A 5,530-nucleotide genomic window follows, 5' to 3' on the forward strand; every position below is an offset into this window, starting at 1 on the left:
AGTAAAACAAATTAAAATGGTGCCTTAATGGCGCTCAGACAGCAATCTGAAGATAATTGCGAGACAGTTTACAAATATATTTCTGCACCAAAACGCTTTGTATCATAGCAATTTTATCACAAATAATATACCTTCTATCTTTTTTGAAACCTTAAGAGAGAGAGAGAGAGAGAGAGAGAGAGAGAGAGAGAGAGAGAGAGAGAGAGAGAGAGAGATTATAACTTAACAAATTATCAGACTTTTAATCCTTTTTTAAACACCTTACCTTCAGTCAGTCAAAAGATGCTTTTTAATTTAAGTACATTGTACATGTTTCATCTAATTAATTTCTTTTGTCTTTACACGCCCTTATAGTTACCACAGTTACGTATACACTACTAAGTACATTGTGAATGTATACCCTCTGTCCAGGTAATGCACATGTGCGACCTTTTAGTAATTACCTAAAATAATGATGGACTCTACCTAAAGACGTATGAATTGTTAGTATATTATCAAACGTTCCTGATCTATTGAAAATTAAACAAAGCACGAGAAAAAAAGACAATATTGTTTGTGCAGAACACCACAGTGGAGCCTTTTCTCTCTCTCAGATTAGGGGTTTATTCTGATTAGGTAAGGTGTGAATGCCTGCAGGGCTTCATTTACCCGTGTGTACGTGTCGTGAAATCCTCCGCTAATCCGTATACACCGAAAGAGATTTAAAAACAACGGGACTACGTGTAAATAGTGTGTTCAAATTATTGTAAAAATACTCATGTTTTTATTTTTTTTTACTCCGATTCGCAAACAATTTGTCAAAATCTAATCCGCTATCAATATTTAATATTCCACAACATAATTTAGTGATACGGCTATACTGTGATGTGCCATTCGCTAATGGCCGAGTGGTTTATATAAACAAAGACATATTTTAGATACATGTAAATGCACATGAGCAAAAAGAATAATAACTCTGAGATAAATTGCAATAAGTGACTACGGGTAGGACCTTTTCTTATAGGGGAAAGCCGGACCTTAAATGCTAACATTAAAGGTCCGGCCGGACCATTTTACGGACCGGACCTTAAAATATACGACACCGGACGCCGACGCCGGGGGTATAGCATATGCTCCCATTGACTTTGTCTCGGTGAGCTAAAAGGCGAAAGCGCGAAGATTCGAAGGCGAGAGTGCGCTCGAAGTTGCAAAGGCGAAGAAGCGATAGTAGTATCACTTCTTCGCCTTCGCAACTTAGCACTTTCGTCTTCGCATGTTCGCGCTTCGCCGTTGCATCTTCTATATTCTTCATATTGTTCATGAATTATACTTGCATTGAGGATTTCCACAATACAAACTGCTGGGTTTACAAGTTCATCACCCAGAATTAATGATGAAACCAAAATTATGAAAAGTTTACTCCACTGTTAGGCATTATAACCAAGCTGTAGTTAGTAGGCACTGACAGCAGCCATTACGCCAGTAGAGCCCGTACCAAACATTCTAACAAATGCTCATGAGCAGCTCATGAGAAGCACATGAGAATCTAGTAAGAAATGTATGCAAATTAGGTAGGAATTCATTTTGCTCATGTGCAGATTGTTAGTCTCTGTTAGGAAGGAAAATACTAACCAAAATGCACATGTGCAAAAATTTGCTCACCTGATTGCTCATGAGCAAAATTCTATTCGAATTGCTCACGTACGCAACAGGCTATACAGATACATTTTCGGTAGATTTTTTTTCTAAGTTCAACTTTCTCACGTGAGCAAGATGTTAGGAAATTGGACTTAGTCAGTATATGCAGTATCAAAGTTAAATCAAAATGAAAAAAAATTACGTCCTTTTTCCTCACGTAAGCAATTGCAAAATTTTGTTAAGTACATTTTGACACCCCCTCCCCCACCCCATTTTTTTTCGTGAACACCAAACTGTCAGGTTTTTTTGGGGGGGTAACGGTATATTCTTTTTTTCCTAAATTCAATTATCACTCAACTTACTATTTAGATATGAGAATCTGACAAAACCGCTTGATATTGTGACTTTTCGTAAACTGTTTGTTTCTACTTTTACTTTTGTTTTAATGTAAAGTTACCCGCTAGTCTGGTTCTCTCTCCCGCCCAAAACAAAGTAAATATCGCAGTGGCGGGGGAACCAGTCTAAGCTACGCGCGCGCTCATTGGTCGATTAAATGCCAGCCGCCAATTTTCATATTCGATTCCGCCATGTTGTCTACCATCACAGATGACGGTGAAATGAATTAAAAAGGGAATTATCTGATTCTGTACAGTACTACCGGTTGATAAGGTTAAAAACTACGTTGTCAATGGGGTAATCGTCAATGGAGTGTTTTAGTGTGTAAAATCCACGGCGTACGGCTGAACAGAGGAAGAATCTGAATGAATGAATCGAGTGCCAACACCCCCTGCATCTTCTGTATGAGTACTTCAAGTAAGTTGAGCATTAACTTGTTAAAATATATTCTTTGAATCACTTGAATGGCAGTTAAACGTGTTTGTAATTAGAATGAATATGAAACGAAATACTGTGATCTTAGCATCTACCTTTAAAACGGGGTTGAACAATTTACAACTGACCATCGGGCAAATACCGGTGTATCGAATGTAATAAAACACACGTTATTTTTTCTTTGACATTTTACTTGACAATAATTTTTGAACAAATAATTCTAACTACATTTTTTTTTATTATTAACACTGATTAACGATTTTATGACACAAAGAAAAGAGTTCATGTTCTTCTTGTGTAGAATCTGATAATATTAATAGTTGCAGTATTATATAATGATTTTCTTAAAAACTGCTTGAAATATGAAAACTTTTATCAATTTCACTGATATCAAATTTATTTATCTTTCAAATAGGCCTGCCCTGAGTTGCACAGACCTGAAGAAAACCATGAAAAGCTCGCTGATTTTATGAATGATGCAACAAAAAAAGTGAAGACATAATTTAAGTAATGGAGAAGTTATACATGCTGAAGTCTGGTTGTGTCAATTTGGATATTATTGTGATGTTCTGGTAGTCAGCTGTTTGTGTGGTTGTTTATGTGTGAAATCAGAGAGCATGTGAGACACGAGACTGCACTGTCAAAAAAAGGACATTTGGAATGTTGGAGACCAATGCTTCGATCGATTGTAATGCAGCCAGTGTTCGTGCAGCACTTATGAACTACTTTGTATGGTTAAATTGAACTTTGCCTACTGTGAACTGTGATTTTTTTTCAAAGTCCGTCTGTGTGCGACATTGCTTTGTGTGATCAAACTGCAATACAAGTTTCAATATGCCAGCATTTATTATTGGTAAACTTTCTAAAGATTTATGTAAATGTAATGTTAAACAATGTATGAAATTGTATTTTTAAAATGACTGATGTAAATATATATTGATGATTTTAATTTCAATTTTTGTCCATTGTCTTTGAAGTGAGCAACTGTTGCACATGAGCCTCATGAGTCTCATAAGCCTCATGAGCCTCATGTGAGCAAAACTCTTAGTGAGCAGATCTATTCCTCACGTGAGCAAAAAATGCTTGTGTGCAGAATTTTTCTCACGTGAGCATTTTACCTAATTTGCATGTTAAATTGCACATAAGACTCACATGAGCAGCTCACGTGAGGAAATCTTGTTAGTCCTCACGTGAGCTGCTCATGAGCAATTTGTGAGAATGTTTTGGTATGGGAGGTTAACAGCCAATAAGGAAAATCGTCAAAGTACTGAGAGGACTCGTACAGAAAGTATATTTTACTTTATCCTCGGCATACTTTAGTAAGTTGAGTTAATATCAAGATAAATGCATCAATAGTTTGTATGAGCATTGGTAACTTTGGATACAATAAAGATCGTGTGATCAAAATCAAGCGGGATATAAACCCCTAACATGGGCCTTAACCTGTTATCAACGCTTTTAGAAACAACTACTTTTATTGTAAATGAAAACATTTTTGGGAACAAATTTTGTAATTATTCATGGTACGTATGTGTCAACTTTATATCTCTTTGTAAATCAAGCTGGCATTATAAATGTATAATAAGCAGATGTACGCATGCAGGGGGTATATCTATTAACACCCCATGGTCAAGTTACCCATGTTGTTTGATAGTCTGTAATTTGCATTTGCGCACAACAGGGTCACCGAGTGTTAGGTGTCAAGTATGTTTTCACCATAGTTCAATTAACACGTCTAGCATTCGAATATCTTTATTTAATTATTGTCGTAATATATCATGTCAGATGTGAATATTATCTCATTACTATTTTTTCTGTTCTGGCTGCTGGACGCAAGAAATTTTCATGAACTTTGTTTAACCCACCCACCCACATTCCTTTAAACATACGATATAGTATGTAAGATTTTTTCCCCATATTTTCATATGAACACTTTGTGAGGTGGTGGTTTTTAACCCCACCTTTGCAAAATTATTGTCATTTATTCAATGATTTTTTATTATTTACTCTGTTGTTTTTATTTTAAAACAATACAAATGTAATTCATTGAATAAACGACCTTTAATGCAATAACTTGTTTAATTTTCTTTGCAAATAAACTTGGACTCATTGGATTATGATAATGTACAGGTTTTTCTGGTGTATGGTGGATTTCCTTTACTGGAAAAATGTGGTTGTCAAAAAATCTTTTCTTATCATAATCGTTCAGTGTTTATTATCTATTAAGATTTACTATAGTCAGGTACTCTTCACAAATTTGCTCTAAAAGAATAAAGTCTATTCATGATCACAAAACAACATTACAACAAATGTTTAGAATATTGATGTTCTTGTATTACGTAGAAGAAAACAAAACTAACGCAGAATGACTTTTGTTAAAAATCACTTTCCCCAAGAAATGTAAATAAGAAGTATTCATATTCCTGCGTTACCTGCCCCCTTAGTCTTTTTCCATAAAGATATATACATGTATCATTCTTCGATTGACAATTCATTCATCAATGAATATTATATCATTACAACAATTATTCTTTCATGATTATTGTTCGTTTATTATCACACAATATCCTCATTGAATATGAATTTTTCTTTATTTGCGTCATTTTCCGCCGTATGTCGACGAGAGAAGTAACGTAACTGTAAACAATCAATTTGTGGCAATGTCAGAGTGTTTTGCGTGTGCTTGCTACGGATATGAAAAACTATATATACAGCGATTTATTTACAAGTTCGGTGTTTATAACTTTAAGATAAGTTAAACAGAGTGAAAATTAAGCAATTTCAAAGTCATATCTTGGATACGGGGTAACCAATTTCTATTCATGTTTACAGGTGAGGGGGTCATTTTTTTATGGGGGTCATTTTTCTTCAGAAAAATCCAGTTATTCTTCAGCTAGGGGGGTCATTATTCTACGTAGAAAAATGACCCCCGGTCATTATTCTACGGGGGTCATTATTCTTCATTACACCGGATGGTAGCTCAGTTGTATAGGATCTGAACAGATTCTAAATGAATGAAACAAAATTCAAGAGTTCAACATTAAGTCGTTATTACAGATTTAAAATTTATCAAACAATATCA

At 35.0% G+C, this 5,530-nt stretch overlaps 1 long non-coding RNA gene across 1 annotated transcript; it reads left to right on the forward strand.

Moving 5' to 3' along the window:
• The first annotated feature begins 1,881 nt into the window (after positions 1–1,881).
• On the forward strand, positions 1,882–3,284 carry LOC136275763 (uncharacterized). The gene is made up of 2 exons (XR_010714264.1): positions 1,882–2,430; positions 2,864–3,284. It is a non-coding gene; the product is annotated as an uncharacterized lncRNA (long non-coding RNA).
• The last annotated feature ends 2,246 nt before the right edge of the window (positions 3,285–5,530 follow it).

The sequence above is a fragment of the Magallana gigas genome, chromosome 5 (assembly GCF_963853765.1).
Source record: "Magallana gigas chromosome 5, xbMagGiga1.1, whole genome shotgun sequence".
NCBI lineage: Eukaryota > Metazoa > Mollusca > Bivalvia > Ostreida > Ostreidae > Magallana > Magallana gigas.